Below are 20,807 nucleotides of genomic sequence, written 5' to 3' on the forward strand. Positions count from 1 at the left end.
GCTGACTTAAGAGTGACATTTTTATCTTGAAGTGCAGAACTGAGCCTGATGGAAAGATTAACTGGGTTACATTCAGCTCAGGAATGTTTTTAAAGCCTAAATAAGCTGGAGAATCCCTTTTGCTTGGACTTGGTGCTGGCTCAGCAGCTTGATTTCTACCTCTGCTGTCACCTGGTCCTTCTGTTCTTCTGTTGGGAGAAACTTTGGGGGAAGGCAGGGCTTCCTGAATCCTACACTGCATTATATTAGCAGGTTGTCAATGTCTCACCACCTTTACTGCAAAGCGGGTACTGTTACAGAATTAGCAGACCGCACCACCATTTCGGGGATTGTTGTTACCCTCAGCCAACCCTGGTTTTCTTTTACACTCTCACATTAGGGCATACTGGAGAAGCCACTCCAGAAAAGGTCCACACAGGGTAGATGGAGAGTTTGGGTGGTAGAAAGGCAACTACTTGTATCTTGAGCCCCTCTTCTGTATCACTGTGATCCTGTATGCTAGGGAAAGGGAATATAGGAGACGTCAATGACCTTCTGTGCTATAAAGAGAACACAGGACATGTTTGCACACAGTTAAATGATTAGATGATGGGCCAGGTGGGTAAACACCATGATCTCCCCACCTACCCAGGATTCTACTCTGGCACATGTATATGAGGACTCCTCTTGGAAGTAGGTCTGCTTAGTCAACCTCTCCTATATTAATTTCAAATGCTAGGGACTTCCTACTATATCCATCATGGTTTGATTCTTCATGAGTTGGAAACCATTCTTGAGGAAACAAACTCTATATTTTTTAAAAGATTTTATTTATTTATTCATAAGAGATAAAGAGAGAGGCAGAGGATGAAACAGGCTCTCTGCAGGGATCCCGATGCGGGACTAAATTCCAGGACCCCAGGATCACGACCTGAGCCAAAGGCAGACGTTCAACCACTTAGCCACCCAGGTGCCCACAAACTCCATATTTTATAAACACATGAATCAGAGCATGATTTTATTTTACCTAAAAGATTCCTCTTTCAAATCTCAAAATGTATCCCATGGTGGCTTATTGACCAAATATGTGCCCACTACTTTCAACTCTCATAATAGAGTTTACTGATTCACTCAGGTGAATGACCTATAAGTGCCAACTAGTACCCAGGCTTGTATCAGTGGGACATATCAAATAGAGGAAACCAAGGAAAATATGATAATTGTTTTATCTGTCTAATCTCTTGAATGTAAATGCCTTGAAATCAGAGGATTCTTTTCATAGCTTCTTTCTGTATGCCTAGTTCATTCCTTTATATCTGCCATGTAACAGATACTGAGTAAATAATTTTTTTTTTTACTCATGAGAGACACACAGAGAGAGGCAGAGACATAGGCAGAGGGAGAAGCAGGCTCCCTGCAGGAATCCTGATGAAAGATTGGATCCTAGGACCTCAGGTGCCCCTGAGTAAAGAATTTTTGAAGGATGAGTGAATGGGTAAATGGAAGAATTATCCTACTTAAAAAAAAAAATGTTCTCTTTTAAACAGACAGATAACTAACTATTCAGTGGGCTTTGAGTAGGATAAGCAATTGCTCTGAGGTCCTCCACAGTCTGAATAGTAAAATAATTTGTCAGTTCAGAGTATGAGTCTCTTCTCTGCATAATTATTCAAAGAAGAAGTTTAAGGATATAAATAAAATAGCAGTCTTGTGTGTGTGGAGTTGGCTATATATGTTAGCCATGTAAGTAAAATTTAGAAGGCCATTCAAATAAATGAATTATGAATTCCACAAAATTACGGTAACGAAGAGAGATGGAAAGTTTTCCTGTTCATCTGAGCATCCGTATTTTTAAGCCAACTATTAAATACATAAATGCAGATAAGTTTAGATTACCCTATGTTCCATACCCAGATATCTCTGGAACTGTCAAGCCACCATAATACTCCTATAGAGACTTATGAACCCTTAGAAAAATATACAAAATTCATACTTTGTGAAGTAGCTTTCATTAATAATATAATAAAATACCTGATGATATAATTTTCAACTAAACAGAGTGTTTAATAGCTGTGGAATGAACCAAACATTTACAGAACACCTACTTTATAACAGGCCCCTATCTGTGGGAATATAGTAATTAATAAGATCCTCAGCTAATATTTCAGCTAGTGAGACAAGACACAGGCATCTGCAAACTTATCTGACGCCAAAAGATTTAAAAGACAATCTCATAACACAGTGCTAGTTATGGCAATTAATTTCTAAAACCATGATAACAAAAACAAATGAATGATTTTGGGGGAAAGCCATCTACCATAATCACTCTTGCCTGTCTTGACCTTGAATTTTGAAGCTGATCTGCACATGACCCATTGGGCTGGCTCCTAATAAAAAGGAATTTGGGCCCTTTGCTCCTTCTAGGAATGATCTACTTTCTGCTTCGTTCCTGTTTGTTTCTTATTCTTTATTCTATCACCACATCTCTTGGTCTGGGAGTCCTTAAACATATGGGAAAGTTTGAACTCTTGTTTTTTACTCTAGGAATTCCTTATCAGACCTGGCTCCACCAACTGGGTCCAGGCCCCAGGACTGTGCCATAGATAAGCCTCATAGCTAAGGTACTATGTAGCTTTTTTCCAAGTTTCACCTTTGGGATAGATGTAGGGATATTTAGTTTTATGATACTGAAAACCCCATCTTCATTTTAGATGGATATTTTATTTCTACTATAATTTGACCATATCTTTTCTCTGACAGTGAAATGACATTACTCCTATGTGAGAGAACATGAAACTAGATTTTTCAGATTCAAAAGGAGTTTCATTGCTGCACTTACTTGAAACAACCAAATATTTTCACTGGCATCTGGGAGTATAGCCAACAAACACAAGTGGTCATTTTCTTTATGAGCAGGATGAGGGGATTTGAGTATGACTATTTCTCAGGTTCTTTATAGTTTTAATTTACAAAGACTCTTTAACCTTAATTCTTAAGGAAGATGGAACTATATTGATCCAAAATTCAATATAAACACTTGATTTTTCAGCCATGTAACATTAGAATTAGAAGGAATTTAGGAAGTATGTATGATAATTCTTTTATTTCACAGGCAAAGAAAAGGAGGATTGAAAGGAAATGACCTGTTCAAGATCACACATCAAATGAGTTCAGAGACAACCTTGGATTTGGGGCCTGTGACTCTATTCTGCTGACCTTCCATGGTCTCAGGGAAAACAGGCTGGAGGGGTAGGTACTTTTGGAAGCAAGTATTTAAAATTTTCCACAAATACCTGGCACATTCACACGTGCTAAATGCTGGGATTTGACTCAAATTCTCAGCTATCATAGAAGCCATGGAGATTGGCTATTGATCCCTCAGCTTATATTGGTCTACAGCCCAGTAAAGTACTCAAGCTTGGTCCTGAGTCTGAGATGTTCATTTTTGCTCTTGTTTCCTGCTGACCATTTAGCTCTTGCTGGAAAAATATTCCTAAGCCACCATGAAGGTGCAGTGGATTTAACTTCTATGCTTTTCCATATGTGCCTTCTTCTAACTGAAGCATCATTTCTAACCAGAAAACATTTTGTTTTATATCTCATCATTGAACTTTTTAGAATTCAGGAATGGCATCCAAAAATTTTCCAAGAAATCTTAGAAAAGGTCTGGCACTCTCTAGGCAGTACTGATGGCTTTAATCAAAGAATGGTTAATATATGTTGAAGGGGCTTCTTCAAACTCACTTTACTAGTCTCTCCTGAATTTTCAGATAATCATAATTTGCTTCCATTTCTTCTGAAAATTGAAGTGATAACACATTTCTTGATGAGATCATTCTGCAAAATTATGAATAAAAGGAAACTTTGAATATTATAAGATATGTTCATTTTTCCTTGGAATCATAAAAGCTGTGGCCACAGCCATTTTGCAGCTCCATTCCTCCCTCTCCAGCTACCATTCCTAAATTTAAAACCCTGGAAAAATTACAATTTCACCAGCCACCACTCGTACCCAGTGTCAGCAGCTCATATAAAACCAGGGAAAATATAGTCAGGATTAAAGAAATCTGTAAAACTGTGAAGTAAGACCATAGCATGTAAAATGCAATTCCTCTTACCAAGTACATAATTTATTAGGAAAGCTCTTTAAAGGAAATCTGCTTGACACCTTATCCTTGGCAATTGCTTACTTTTTTAGAGAACAAAAATGGATAGAATGTTTCCCAGTATAGAAATTCATTAATTTCTTAATAAATATATCTATGTCTGTGTTTCATATTCCTCTGCCCCCCATGCACAATTCTCCTTTCCCATCTTTCTTCTGCAGTCCTAAAATAAGAACTTCCTTATAACTATTCTCAGGGCTAGAGCTAACCAGAATTCATCCCTGAGCCATGGTCCAACATTGTAGTGGGGGGATTTCATCTTTCTCTCTGATTATTTTCTTAAGAAACCATCAGTTAGCCACAATTTAGGACAACTTTGCAAATAGGAGTCCTTCATTTTCAGATCTCTTCTTTCAAAATACAGTAAAGAGGAGTCAATGTCACAAGTGCTTTCTCTTGGCTGGAGCCCCCCTGTACTCTCAGGCACATATTGTTCTTGTATATCTGAGTTGCTGGACATCCTCAGGTTACAAATGCTTTAAGCTGCATGTTGGATGGGACCATGTAATCATCAGGACTTGGGTGTAGAGATTAGCTTTTGATCTTCTAACATTGTTGTCTCTGCAGTTTTCAAAACTCCATTCAGCTTCTAGAAAGGGAATACTCATTTATTTATTCAAAGTGAAGCCCTGAGATATTATTTTATATTATCATCTCTAGGTCTTCTTTCTATCCTGAGGAAAGGATAGGAAAGGCCTAACTCATTCATTTCAGAGACAAAACTACCATTAGGGGGTGAGGTGGGATAGTGGGGAGCAGAGATAGCATAATATGTAGCCATTGATCAAAGAAGGACACATGCAGGAGAAATAGAGGGAAGGTCCCATCCCAAGCCCTATACACAGAAGTTCTAGGTTGGCTGGTGCCATGATCCTGCCCTTGGTTTTCCAACTCTGTTCATACACATAGCTCCATTGTTTGCCAAGGGGCTGGCTCAGGCCAAGGATAAGTTTATCCCATGGTCACCAAAAAGAACTTATGTGGAGAACAGGGGTTCTGTGGGATAGGAATTGGTCATGACCTCCTACATTTCTTATTTAAAAATTTGCTCCCAAGACAATGTATCCCAGGGCAAAATCTTAGGTTGTCTCTTCCTAATTTATGTGTGGAGACATGACGTTAAAAAAGCAATATGAGTTCAAATTTTTAAAGATTTATTTCAATAAAACATCAAAAAAATTAAAACTCTTGCTTTAGAATTTGCATTTTCATCTGTTGATCCAAATACTAATAACAGATCAATCAGGCAAATGTTATTAGATTCCAGGTGAACCTGTGCTTGGAGTAGAGCAAGAAGAAAAGATGAAATAAAAGGAAGAGTGAGTTAAAAGGAAGAGTGAGTTAGAAAGATCTAGTAGTCTTCTTGGGCACGTCTTTACATCTAAACAAAAGCCAGATCAATTCGGTGTCTTATTTGGTGACTTGCTCATTTACCTTGCAAAATGGATCATGTATCTCCTGAGATACCACAGTTCTGAATGTAAAAACACTTAAAAAACATAGGCTGGCCACAGTTTTGTTACCATCATTATTACTGTTAGCCATTATATATAGAACACTTACTATGAGCTAAATACAGTACTAAGTATTTTATATATCATGTCATACTAATAACAACACTATGAACTATTATTTCTACCTAGACTTGATGAGGTTAAGTACTTCATTAAGTATAATACAACTCACAATTGGCTTTTCTGCAACTCAAAGATTCATTCTATCAGGCTGCAGAAAATCTATTTCTTCATGAAAATGCATTCCAAAATGTATTTCCTTCATACAACATAGATCAAAAAGAAAATTCTGACTTTGGTTAAATTTGTGCGAAATTCAGTAGTCTGGACCACCAATACCTTTTTTGGGCTCATAGACATGTCCGTATATTTAGTTATGATTCTTTCATACAAGTTGCAGAGTAAATGAGACCATGGGGCAAGGACTAGGAGGTAATTTGATCATCCTCCAGCTGAAAAAGTAATTATTATTATGTTAAAAAATAACTGGAGAGTTTCATTTCTTTAAAAACCATAACTTCTTAAATAAAGTAATTCTATGGATAGTTATTTTGATTTTATGGTGTTTTTCTTGTTGTTGCTATGTGTTTTCTTTTTCCAGTTAGAAATCATCTATTTCCTCTCCCAATTGTCCTTTATTTAATCATAAAGGATTTTAAACATAATGGTAAAAATAAGGAATAATATAAACATATACATAACATATATGTTTTTATATTCATCATTCCCATGAGTGATTTTATATTCATGTCTGTAAATATTCGTGCACCTTATATTGTTTTGCAGGTTTTGAAATTTGATGTGAATAATTTCACATTTTATGTTTTGCTTCAAAATGTTTATGCTATTGAAAATTATCCCTGTAAATATATACTATCCATTCATATTTTGTATCTAAATATTATTATTATTAGAACTAATGCTTCAGTGAGCAGGCTTTTATGTACTAATATAAGTTGTTATCTAGAAACACAATTGCTGGCTGGCTGGGACCATAGAGCATGTCCATCTATAGCTTTGTAACATATTGCCAAAATTGACCCAGCCTGGGAGAACTCCAAATAACCTCATGGGACTGCAGCAACCAGAAAGTGGATTTGCTGAAGTGGGTTAACTTCATGGGTGGACACAGGGGTGTATACAATGCTGCTTTCTTTCCATGAGACTGTTGTAATAACATAGCTAATTTCTTGCAATCTTGAAAAATTTGGCAGATTATAACATGAAGCTGAGATATCTGTATATATTGAGTTTTTTTGTTTCAATTTTCTTTTCCTCTCACTTCAGTGTAAAAATAAAATGAGTTCTAAGTTTGAGCACTGTGTAAATAATGCTTCTCAATTAGGTCTACTACTGGCATAGAGTATTCATGCTTTAAGAGCTGGAAAAACAAAGGTTTAGAACAGAGCAGTGCTTCTGAGACTTTAATGTGCAGAGTTACCACCTGGGCTTCTCATGAACTTAAATATCTTTATTTAGGGGCATCTGGGTGCCTCAGTGGTTGAGTGTCTGCCTTTAGCTCAGGTTGTGATCCCGGGGTCCTAGGATCGAGTCCCACATCAGCCTCCCTATAGGGAGCCTGTTTCTCCCTCTGCCTATATCTCTGCCTCTCTCTGTGTGTCTCTCATGAATAAATAAATAAAATCTTAAAAAAAAAACACCTTTTCTATTTAGTATTCTGGGGCTGGGAAGAGAGTTTCCAGTTCTAACAAGCTTCCAGGCAAGGGCAATGCTGCTGCTGTTCTGAAGACCACAATGAGCAGGGAGGACTAACCTTGAAAGAACAAGCATTTGCTGATATTTAAACCTTCCCAGACGTAATGCAAATTATTTTTAAAAATCCCTTATCTTTTGTTTTTCTTTAATCACCACCAGATTATGTAATAACCAAAACACTTTTGGATCAACTTTCAAAAAATCCGTAAATTTTTTATAGAAGTGATGGAGTCTGTTACAACATACCAAAGGTACATCTGTCAATCTCATTTTTGGTGAAATAACTTGAGGGTATACTTACTTCAAACATGGTAATATGTCTGTCTTCCATTAACTTTTCCGCTATCTTTTCTGAGACATAATTGATGTATAACACTGTGTAAGTTTAAATTATACAATATGTTGGCAAATCGAACTTCAATAAAAAATATATATTGAAAATGTATGCAATATGATGATTTGATAATGTATATATTGCTTGTGTATGTGATGAGAACACTTAAGATATACTTTCTTGTCAAGTATATAATGCATATTTTTTATTATAATCACCATGCTGTACATTATATATCCATAACTTATTCATCTTATAACTGGAAGTTTGTACCCTTTGACTAACATCTCCACATTCCCTGCACCTCACTTCCTCTGGAGACACCACCACCCACCTCCAACCCTGAAAACCACCATTCTACTTTTTGTTTCTATAAGTTTGACTGTTTTAGATTCCACATTCTTCCAGCCAGATCATATAGTATTTGCATTATTCTGTCTTGACTTTTTTCACTTCACATAAGACCTTCAAGGTCCAACCATGTTGTCACAAATGGCAGGATTTCCTTCTGTACTATGGCTGGACAATATTCTAATATCTATATCTATCTATATCTATATAATTTACTTTATTCATCCATTCATGGACACTTAACATGTGTCCATGTCTTGAATATTGTGAATAATGCTGCAATGGGGCTGCAGATATCTTTTTGAGATAGTGATTTTGTTTTCTTTGGCTAAGTATCCAGAAGTGGAATAGCTAGATCACATGACAGTTCTATTTTAAATTCTTCTGAGAAGACTCTGTGCTGTTTTCGATAGTGGCTATACTAATGTACTTTCCCATTGACAGTGCAGAAGAGTTCCCTTTTCTCCATACCCTTACCAACACTTCTTATTCCTTTAAAATAGGCATTCTAACGTGTGTGAGGTGATATCTCATTATGATTTGGATTTGGATTCTCTTGATTACTGGTGCTGTTGAGCATCTTTTCAAGTACCTGTTGACCATCTGTGTCTTCTTTGGAAAGAAATTTGTATGTCTTCTACTCAGGCCTTTTGTACATTTTTAATTGGAGTGTGTGTGTGTGTGTGTGTGTGTGTGTGTGTGTGTGTGAGTGTGTATGAAGAGAGAGAATGTTATGTTAGTTCCTTATGTATTTTGGTTATTAACCCCTTGTTAGATATATGGTTTACAAATGTTTTTCTCAATCTATAGGTTGCCATTTCATTTTATTGCTTGCTTTTTGCTAAGCAGAAGCTTTTCAGTTTGATGAAGTACCACTTGTTTATTTTTGCTCTTGTTGCTTGGGTTTTTGGTATAATATCCAAATAACGGTTGCCAAGACCAATGTCACAAAGGAAAATAGCAAGAGAAGACTAAAGGAACAAAGGAACTACAAATCAGTCAGAAATCAATAAGATGACATTAATAAGTCCTTACCTATCGATAATTACGCTTTTTATTTTATTTATTCATGAGAGACACACACACACACACAGAGGCAGAGACACAGGCAGAGGGAGAAGCAGGCTCCATGCAGGGAGCCCAACGTGGGACTCGATCCCAGGACTCCAAGATCATGCCCTGGGCTGAAGGCAGGGGCTAAACCGCTGAGCCACCCAGGCTTCCTGATAATTACTTTAAAAGTAAATGAACTAAATTATCCAAACAAAAGGCATAGAAAGACTGAATGGATTAAAAACAAAGCAAAACAAGCAAACAAAAACCAACTAAGTAGTTGCCTAAAAGAGATTCACTTTGCTTCAAGGATACATATAGGCTTAAAATGGAGTGATGGAAAAAAATATTTCATGCAATCAGAAACCAAAAGAGAGGAAGGACAGCAACATTTACATCAGGCAAAATAGATTTTAAGTCAAAAATTGTAACAAGAGACAAAGAAGTTTGCAACAATTGTAAATATACATGCATCCAACATTGGAGAATTAAATACATTATGCAAATACAAACAGATCTGGAGGAAGAAAAAGAAACCAATACAATAATTTTAGGGGATTTCAGGACCCTGCTTTCTAAAGAGATAGAAAGAAAGAACACAATTTTACATCAGCATCCCTGAACCAACAGCCTTCTGCAGAAAGACAAAAACCTGAGGGCTACTGTAAATCCTTTAGGAATTACTATTTATGTTCCCAGCCTTCATGGTGCCAAATGCCAGGCAACATATATCATGAATGAGAGCTTTGGAGACAATATGGGGGTTGGTATACTGTTCCTTTTATCCTTGGGTATTTAACAAGACATAATGAATTAGTAAAAATTGAGTGGACACTAATGGTCAAAACTAACTGTCTATATACCTTTTCTTCTAATTAAATATCAAGAATTTCACCATTAAGACCAAGTTTAAGCAAAATGCTTCAAGATGGGGGAAAGTTGTCATACTTGCTGTTTTTACACATCAAGTTATTTACTAATAATTCTTCTAAATAAATATATATATTTCCCCCATTGAGAAGAGTGATTGAACAGAATATGTGATAGTATCCTAATTAAATAATAAAACACATATTACTGACTTATATCAGTTGTAAAAACAGTTTGGCATAAATCTTGCTAATATGTCTGTCTACCTATTCAAATAATTTGGCTTGATTTCAGTAGTTTCAATGTATTCCCTTTCCCACTCTCCCTCCAAAAAAGAACTGAATTCTAAGTCATAGGATAATAACTCCTCTTTGTATAGAATCCTGGCAAATTCTTCCAGCCAGCATAGTAGTTATGTAGCAGAGACCTAGGGGTCCCAAGGACAGAAAACTTGTGAATGTGTGTCTTTTATTCTATGTGGAATTGCCAAGTTTTCACTGGACAAAGACCAAGGCTTTTCTGGGAGTGGTTCTGGACCATCTTTGGTTTCCTGGCAGGATGTGTGTTTCTGACTGTGCTGGGTCAAGTGCATAAAAGATTAGTTATCAGAAAAGGCAACAAAAGAGTTCACCTTTGTTTTCCTTTTTCAGAACCTAGTCTGTGGCAATGGATGTATGGAAAGAGGGGAGGAGTCCATTGCCTTGGGTATGGCAGTGGAAGGGCAATCATACCCTGAGCCTGACTTTGGTACAGACTGAATCTTCTGTGTCTGGACAGCCCACTCTGCTTACCTACACCCTGTGGACTTCCACCTTCTCCTGCTGATGCCTCTCATCAATGGATAATTCTTCTCTAGTGCCTTTGGTTTATTCTTCATGAGATAATTCTTCTCTAGTGCCTTTGGTTTATTCTTCACGAGAAGTCCTCAGTTTGCTGTGTCTTAGGCTCTGTGTCTTTCATGCCCTGCCCACCATGTGCCTTTGTCTCACCATATAGTCCCATTCCCCAATGATCTCTGTCACATAGGAAAAACAAGATGGCATAGAAAAGAATGAGACTTGTAGTCAGACCATCAGTCTGCTTCATCACAGTTTGGATATGGGACTTTGGGGAAATTATTTGAACTCTCTGAATCTTAGTTTCTTTTAAAAAAATGAGGAATAGAAATATATTCTTCACAGTGTAAATTATGTAGAGCACCTAGGGTAATGTTTGGTACATGCTTGGCATTTTACACATGCCATTATATTATTTTAAGATCCTTGTGTAGTTGGACATTACTTTTATTCATATTTTACCACATAGCAGCTAGAATAGAGCTGAAACACTAAAACATGGTATGTATGAAAATTGAGGTAATCTAGCTTTGCTGCTTTCTAGTTGTGCGATTTAAGGAAATTCCTTAAAGTCTCAGTCTAAATTTTATTATCTAAAATTTAGCAGAATCACAGTAAATTTCCAGAGTGTTGTATGAAGCTTAAATGTGGTAATGAATCAAGGTAATCAACAAAGAGCCACAGCTGATAGATATTCAACAAATATTAGGGACTATTCTTCAGAAAACAGAGAGTGATCAAGCCAGGAGTAATTGTTTCTACAAATTAGATTGGCCTCTTCCTGTCTGCCAGAGCTCACTGTCATTTAGGTAAGGCATTGGGGTGGTGGGAGAGGTGCAGACCTTTAGGGATTCTCTGGGATTCTTTGCTCTCATGTACAAAAGTAGAAGCTGAAGCACAGGGAACTGCGGGGCCTGTCCCAGGCCACACAGGGAGCTAATGGCCAAGCCTACTGGAGTCCTGGCTGTTTCCACAGTTCCCCAGGGTCTGACCTCTCTGCCACCTCTCATTTCTGTGCCTTTTGACCTACAGGAGTGCACAGCAAGGCCTTTGACAAATAAACAGTGGCCCAGAGATTAAGCTGCACCTGAAGCTGGTTATGCAGGTTCACTTAGCATTTGAACCAGGGGCGGAAACTCAGCTATACCCAGACTGCAAAGGGATTAACCCATTCTCAGACTCAACCAGTGAATTATGGCCCACTTAGCAAGTACACAAAGGGAGGTAAGAACTAAATCTCATTAAGAGAAACATAAACCTGTATAAATTTTTTAAATAAGCAAATAAAAAAGAAAAAAAAAACAACTACAAATAAAATAATTGAAAAGAAACCAAATATATTTGGATGTGCAGAAAAATTCCAGATAACCTCTCTCCTGGCACTCATACATCATGGATAAGAGGGGAATATGATGGAATACAGTGAAAGGGTCATTTTCTGTGAGAATTCTTGGGGGCCATCTTAGGATGACCGACTGCCATCGGGTTTCAAACATCTTTGTTATCTCTTCAAGTACTCTACTTCAGGCAAACTGAGCTTCTTTCTGTGCCCTAAACAAGCTGACTTTGCTCCTACCTCAGGGCCTTTGCATTTACTATTCCTTAGGTATGCATAGAGATTTTGCTTAGAAGTTACACCCACAATGATCATTCTGATCATTCTAGTTAGAGTGGTGCTCTCTGCATCCTCATAGAGATTCTCTTTATCACCCTCACACTTCGTGCCACCTAAATACTATTCACTTATTTACTGTTTTTTGTGTTTATGGTCTTTTGCTGTGCCCCTCCCCCCATGTAAACTCCTTGAGTACAAGGACTTGTCTTGTTCATTGTTGCCGCCCCAAAGCCTGGATGAATGCTGACATGTAATAAGCCTGCTATGAGTACCGACTAAGCACACACATGGATGCATGTTTTGTGGAAAGTTGGAAAATAGAGGGTACTAGGACTGAGTTGTGAGGGAGGAGGATGCAGTGTTTAGCTACAGCTAAAGGCCTTGAGTGGTTAAGAATTTGAACACAATCCTAACAGCAATGGGACTCTCTTGGAGAGAAAACAAGGATGGAGAATATAAGAGAGTTCCAGCTCCAGGCGATCCTGTAACATAGGCCCCCACCTGTGCTTAGGGAACATTGAGCATTGAGCATAACACTTAGGAGTGAGGTGACCTGCACCTGCCACCATCCCCTCCACTCTAATGCCAGGTTCCCTTGGAACTATAGAACAAATCTGCCTTCCCACTATACCTTGTCCAAAGGAATGATGGATGAAAATACCATATTATATGTATGATGCTGGCTCAAAGGAGAAACATCATGTACTTGCAATAATAATTATTCGGTCTTAATTTCCAGATACGTTTAAGGGACCAGCAGAGGGAACATGCAGCCATCAGAATTGCCTTTTGTTTCTTCCATCAGGTCTGAAGATGTGCCTCCTTCCAAACCGTGAGCTAGACACAGTGGATGTGGGTGTAAGTTTCCAAATCTGCAGTTCATTAGGCCCCTCCTTTGGTACAATATTATTTTTAAAAATCCCTGATGGTTTGTTGTGAAGGAAAAGAATTCCCCTATGTGACACATATTGGGTACATGTGCAGAATAAACTGAGATTTTAGCATCCCTTGACAATTACATTTCTTGCTATATCAGCTGTTTTAACACATTTTCTTCTTCGTTACTTAGGTTTTAATTATATTTATGCTCAGACACTAGCATATGGTATTAGGTTCCAAATGTTAAATAAAATGTGTTTGTACCATTTATTGTGAGATGATGTTTTTCCACATTTCATATTAATTTTTCCAAAAACTTTATTTAACTGTTATTGATGGAAGGGATGTATTAAGATACTTTCAACATTCTTAACCTAGGATCCTTCTTAGGCAGTATCACACTGTAGCAGGTAGCAGGGCTTTGTATATATATGTAATACATGTTTTATATGTATATATAAATCAGTGATGCCTTTTATTTAACTTAATGGATGAATAACCTCAGCTGTAAATATTTTCATTCATAGAATTACTCCTGTGATACAGCAGACATGTGGTCTTGTGGCAACACTTGAGCTGACTGAGGCCAGATCAAAGTAAATGAAAGAAAGTGGTACCTGTTTGGGAGTTTTAATGGTCAACTGGGAATTTCTTCTCTAGTTACCTCCTAATAAAATGAGATTTTACTGATATGAAATGACAGGAATTGCAGGGTTCGGATTGGCTTGCCAGAATTTGCCAAGAGAATCTGTGTCCCTTGGGCTTGAGACCAAAGTACATAATTAATTTTTTTGCCCAGGCCTGTGGGAGTACACACGATTTGTCATAAAGCAGGCTACTGGCATTCTTACACTTTGAGTATATTTGTTTCACTAGAAAGACTGAGGAAGAAGCTGTTAGTAAAACTATGTTGATCTTCTTTCAGAGGAGGAGAAATAGAGCCTTAGGGTGAAAGGGAGAAGGTTCAGAGGAATAGCTGATGTGTCCGTGATAATTATGTTTACATGGGTAAGAGGTGTCAAAGTGACATTACTCATGAGGCTGATTTGAACAGAATGTTGCAAATCACTTTCAAGATTTTTTTTGGACTTCCCCATATTTTTGGAGGTTGGAGTCAGGATTACTGGCTTTGGTAATTAATCCTTCCCAGCCTGCATTCTTTGCTACTGAGCATAGCGGTGATTCAGGGGCCCAACCTGCTAAATCAAGATAATGCTTGACCTCTGGAAGCAGAAGCCTTTTCCTCACTTAGCTAGAGAAACTAAACCCAGGAGCACAATCAGTAAAATCAACAGAGTTCATATTTGAAGAGCTGTAGAAGGAACTTAGAATACCTACTTTAGGCATTTCAAGGGTATTGTAAAAATATAATATAAAAAATTATAAACTCAGTGGACAGAGTTGGGTTTTGTGTATGAGTACAGACGTGGGGCCCTTAAAGAGCTGTAATATGTTCAAAGGAACAGTTGGTTTCAACATAAGCTTATCGCAGATAATCTTTCATGTCTGCTGTGCTTGCCTGTTTATTTGCCTGGCATTCATTTCGCAAGAATATTATATATATATTAATATCACAGCAATGGGTAAAGAGACTCCATTGGTTTGGTTTCACCAGAGTTAAGATTGTTTGAAATTATTTTGTCCAATAAACTATCCTTATCTTTCTTTTACTCTGCAATTAGTTATAATGTCGTTAGAGAATCCCAATGACTCTAGCAAGATCCTGTAGATAAAATGATCACTTTGCTTTTTGTCAAGAAAGGGAAATCGGATCACTTTTCCACTATGAAACCAATTAAGTCTTTTTCTAAATGTCATCCTTCTTTATTACTGCTCTCACATTATTGTGCCAGAGGAGACCCATCAAGTTTCATAAGACATTAAAGAGCAGAGAGGCCCCTTTTGAAAGAGTTAAGGTTGAAGGAGCCATACTCTCTAGTATGGGCATCAGCACCTGGCACAAAGTAGGTACTTCAAGAAAATATTTGAGTGATAAATTAAATGGTGATTTTCTGTTGTTTTAAGAGCAATTGTGTAGTCATTCAAATAGCTTACACATGAGATTCTTTTAAGATCTTATTTATTTATTTGTTTGTTTATTTATTTATTTATGACAGACACAGAAAGAGACAGAGACACAGGCAGACGGAGAAGCAGGCTCCATGCGGGGACCCTGACGCAGGACTCAATCCTGGAACTCCAGGATCACACCCTGGGCTGAAGGCAGGTGCTAAACCGCTGAGCCACCCAAGGATCCCCTACACATGAAATTTTTGATACCAGAGAGGAAGAGCATTTTAACCAAGCTTGCCATCGCATTTTTCTAACCCCACAAACAACTGTGAAAGCCTTGCTATTTCTCTGAGTTTCAAGATAAGTCTGAGGTTGGATGAATCAAGAATGGGAGAATCATCTGTTTTCAAAACAGTAGATACTCTCTGTTCACTGTCACCCCACATCTGGCCTCCCAGGGCAATCTGAACTTGCTTTTATGGTGGCCCCTGCCAATCTGTCCTGTTAATTGTTGGATTACTCTGCCTATTCCAGTAGATTGCACACCTCTTGAGAGCAAGGTTTAAATGTATCACCTGATTTTATATTCCTGGGGTGCACTTAGTCCCTGGAACATACTAGGAACTTGAAAATAGAGGACAAAGTGAATGATTTCATGATTGAATTCTGAAAGCCTTTTTGAAGCTACAGCATCCCTTCACCTTCTTGTGTGTGTGCGTCTGTCTCATCCAAGATGTTACTAGCCTCATCTAATTCTGATTTTTTCTATGATTAGCCTAATTTAATTTCATACTAACTCCCACATTCAGCCTCAGACCTCATACCCAGCAGACAACACTCATCACAACAGCTCTACACACTCCATAAGGTTTCTCAGTTTTAGGTTTTAAAAGCTAAAAGAATAATTTCTGGATTTCTTTCATTCCCAACAGCCAAGGTTTTCTGATGTCAGACGCTGAGCCCTCTGTGGGTGAAGTTGTAGCCTGTGGGCCATCCTCAGATATTTTGTATTTTAGGATTCAGCTAGACCAGCAGTTGTAAACAGATGCTGGCTCGCATCCCCAAATTCTTTGCTCAGTTAAACCTACTTTGTGTGGCAGCCTCATCCTCAGGCAGCTCTCAGAAGCCAGACTTTTGTAGCCTGAAGTGTGTGGGGCTCAGAGAAGGTGGGTGGAACTTATGAATCAGAACCAAAGCACAGTTTTCCTTTAAGTCGACTTCTCACTCTTGGCTCATGTTGACGTCAAAAGCCCTAGATTTGTAGGGGAAGAATGTGAGATGAGTGTCCTTCCTTCTGTGCTATAGCACAGCATGAACTTTAGAGGGAGGATTGCAAGTTGTTTAAGGTCTGAAATATTTGCTCCCTGCCTTTCTAGTACACGTGTTTGAGGCTGAGAATCTTATCAGTAGATAAGGGCAGAGAGGCTGCCATCCCACATTCCACAAACTTACTTCCAGATGGCTTAGAGACTAGGGGTGAAAAACTCAAGCTCTTCAATCAAGCCAAACAGCCCACACCTTTATTGCCCCATTTGTTTAGGGGCCTGTCACGGGCCTCCTAACATCTCAGAATCAGCCGTGGGGGCAGCTGTTTAATTAACTCCTCAAGGCTGCATTTTGGTGGGGGCAATTCATTTATTATGAAAAACAAATTGAAAGGTCCGAGGGTTTTTTGTTCCTTTTCTTCTTTAGTGGTTACTGTTATCTGGAGCTTCTGGCTTCGTCCAAATAGCAACGATGATGGTTTTTTAAAAGGAGCCACTTGATCTTTTGTGTTGTTACTTTTTCTTTCCTTTTCCATTTTCCGAAATCAGACTGGCTATCTGCTTTGAACATGGAGAGATTTCTTTTCCTTGGTACCAGGAAACAATGGTATTTTCCCAGACTTTTTTCTGTGTGTTTTAGTTGTAGAAATACCACACTTGCAATATTAACTACTTACAACAGTGACAAAGTTACATGTTGCTCTGTCTCAGGTTAAATTGTGGTTGTAAATAATTTTTGGCTAATTTCTAATAGTTTGAGAGCTTACTGTAAGACAGACACCTCTGTGCTAGGCCCTAAGAAACATACTGAAAGAGAAAAGAAGACAAGACTCCTTGAGGAATTTATAGTCTCACTTTCTGGGAAAAGACATACTTGTATTTTTATTACTTTTAAAATTTTTATTTAGAGATGATCTTTGATTTAAAGAGGATTTGCAAGGATTTTGTAGACTGTCCCCATAAAATCCTCACCCAACTTCCTCTAATGCCAACATCTTACATAGTAACAATGATATCAAAACAATATGTTGGCATTGACATCATAGTATTAACTAAACTGTAGACTTATAGACTTTACCCAATTTTTCTACCAGTGTCCCTTTTCTGTTTCAGGATCCAGTCAGGATCCACAGCTTGTATTTAGATGTCATGTCCCCTTTGTCTTCTTCAATCTAAGACAGTTTCTTGGTCCCTTTTTGTCTTTTGTGGCCTTGATGCATCTGAAGGATAGTGGTCAGGTGTTTTGTAAAATATCCCTCTCTACTCATCCTTTTGGTGCCTGTTGAGAATCAGTCTCCTTCAGAATGTGCCCTGGAGATTATGTGGATTTAGAATTCTATGGATATAGTGTAACAGCCAAAGGGGTCTCTCATTTCTAAAATGTAGAAATGTAGAAACCCAGGCCTCCTGACTTTTGAGACAGTGTTAGAATTATCTTCCTGTCTACTTTGGAATTCCAGGGAAACTTAATTCCTGAGGAAGTCTGACCTTGAGATGTGGTCCTATAATGCCTAAAGAACTGTGCTCTACATGTTTCCCTGAGCCCCAGCGTGGAGCCTGCTCAACAAGCACTGTTAATTTGAATTCAGTTTTGCTCCAGAGAATCCAAATGCTGAGAATGGCTAAAAAGCCTTTGCCAGATATGAGCTAAAATGCATGGAAGGTTAAGAACTGATATAGTGGAGCAAGCTCAAGAAAAAAAAAAAAAAAAAGGCCAGATTCCAGATTCCTGGTAGCAATCTGAGATACTTACAGCAGAGCCATAGTTGTTGCCTAAAGGAGCCCCCAAAGAGCAGGTAATACTCCCCTCTCCTGCAAATACTTTTCTTTGCCCACAAGGCCAGAAGAGAGGACCTATCTGCCCTTGATCTCAAAGAACTTTCTGTCCATCTTTATTCCTGAGATCTGAGGGCACAGAATATGGCAGCCATGGATTACCTCATATGGCATCTCAATTCAGTCTCTTGATTTCACACACCATTTGTTAAGGTTTAGATAAGACCTAGCAAAGTGGTAAGATCCTCATATCTCAGAGTTTGAATACGTGAAGTTAATAATTGGGTCAAATATGCCAGTGGCAGAGCAGTGCATTACCCTAAGCCTAACAAAATGGAGCTTGAGGCCATGAGCAGATACACCAGCACAGTGAACCATACTGTCATCCCCCATCTGACCTTGGTTCTATTGGCCATTGGTATGTTCTTTACTCCTTGATTCTTCACTTATGAGATTGCATCCATCAAGTACACTCAGGATATCTATGAAGAGCTCTTCATCTCCTTGGAAGCCTCACTCCTCATTGGCTTTGGAGTCTTCTTCTCACTCCTCTGAGTTGGCATCTACATATAAGCTCCCAAGGGTTCCAACCAGGCAGCCTCACTGAATTCCTACTTTTGTAAATTATTTTTTTTACTATTGCTAAAAGTGTCCCACCTGCTGCTCATAATAAAGGCAGATGTATGACTGTCAAAAAGAATAATAATAATAATTGGATCAAATAGTGCAATCATTAGTCATCTAGATCCTTCGGGAATGTGCAATTCTGAATCATCATAGAGTATTCTAGAAAGCAAGCTTATGCTTCATTATTAGTGGTCAGAAATTAATACTTGGTTCTAAATATTTTGTGTAGCCCTCTTGGGGATAGGAGAACTTTCTCCTGGCATCCTCTGTTGGCAGCATCCCAGTGCATGCTAGGTGAGTGGATTTGCCTCATGTTTTGGAGCAAAGACAAAGCAAGCCAGGAAATGGCCTGGGAATGAAGAGTACTGGTACTAGTTCCAGCTGTCTCATAAGTGATTTTGCAACTTGGTAAAAGTAGCTGTGCATCTGTGTTGCAGAGTTGCTCCTAGCTGTGCTCTTAGGGAATTCAACTTGATTGGTATTTTTTGAACTAGATAGTAAAAAAGGCCTTTAGAGGTGGCTCTGGTGGGGTGTGGACTTAGGAGCGTCAATCAAATCTTTTGTTGCAAAACATTAATTTTTTTAAGATTTTATTTATTTATTCATGAGAGACACAGAGAGAGAGGCAGAGACACAGGCAGAGGGAGAAGCAGGCTCCATGCAGGGAGCCTGATGTGGGACTCGATCCTGGGACCCTGGGATCACGCCCTGGGCTGAAGGCAGATGCTCAACCGCTGAGCCATGCAGGCATCCCAAAACATCAAATTTTTTTTGATGTTTATTTGTTTTTGAAGTCAGGAACAATGATCCAAGTGATCTGTTGCATAGTATTAAAAAGAAAGGGTTTTGTCATCAGTCAAATCTTTCACATACTGGCCACTTACTAGCTGCGTTCCTGAAGCAATAGGGTTGACTTTCCTGAGTCATAGTTTCTTCATCTTTAATAAAGAAAAAATAACTGTAGCATCCCCACCCTGAAGTTGGTGCGGATTAGAGTTATGGAGTGAAATGTGCTTTGTGCAGCACCTGGCACGTTATGGGGGTGCTATGAATTATAAAGGCTCTTCCTCCTGTAGTGTTCTGAGATCCTGAGGGCCCAACCTGGTGGCTCTACTGGAATGACACCACTGCAGTCACCATCTTCTGCAAGATTAAGGCAATTTTTAAACCTGAGCTGTCAGACGCTCAAAGGACAGGGTATCAGCCCAAGCAGGAAAAGGTCCATGAAAGGGATCCCTGCAGGTCCATCATAGCTTGCGAATTTGTTAGAAGGTGACGGAACATTCCTCTAGCTCTTACATAGGGTGGGAGACATTCTGTTCTTGGTGTCCTTCTTCTTTTCTTACCCCAACTGTGCAGGGCTATTCTGGGTCTATGTATTTTGGGAGCCATAATGAGGTGCTTCTCATCATACCTTGCCATTTTCAGGCAGCTTTTACTAGCCGCCTGGACACGGGGACAACATAGCAATTTAAGAGCTATAGTGGACTAGGCTGGAAATAGAGAGGCCTGCGCTGTAGCAGCAAGAGATGGGAGTGGGGAATTGTGTCCTCCTCTTCATAAAAGAGGAAAGCTAAAATGGCTTACAGTCACACAGAGAAAAATCCCAAGGATGAGAAATCAAATTTCCTCGTGCTCAGACTACAAGATGCCTAAGGCTAGAAAAGAATAGGTGATCTCTTAAAGCAGCAAAGAACCAACTTGAGTGGAGCTAGAGTAGAAAAATGGGCTTTCTTCATTTGCTAGAGCATAAGAGCTGTCCAAGCCACCTGATCATGATTCATTTTGAGCTGAGGTTCTACTGACATGGGAA

General features: G+C 38.6%; 1 pseudogene; it reads left to right on the forward strand.

The window, feature by feature from the left end:
- The first annotated feature begins 18,700 nt into the window (after window positions 1-18,700).
- On the forward strand, window positions 18,701-18,940 carry LOC112665095 (transmembrane protein 258-like; annotated as a pseudogene).
- Window positions 18,941-20,807: the final 1,867 nt, after the last annotated feature.

Source organism: Canis lupus, chromosome 17 (genome assembly GCF_003254725.2).
Source record: "Canis lupus dingo isolate Sandy chromosome 17, ASM325472v2, whole genome shotgun sequence".
Classification (NCBI taxonomy): Eukaryota; Metazoa; Chordata; class Mammalia; order Carnivora; family Canidae; genus Canis; species Canis lupus.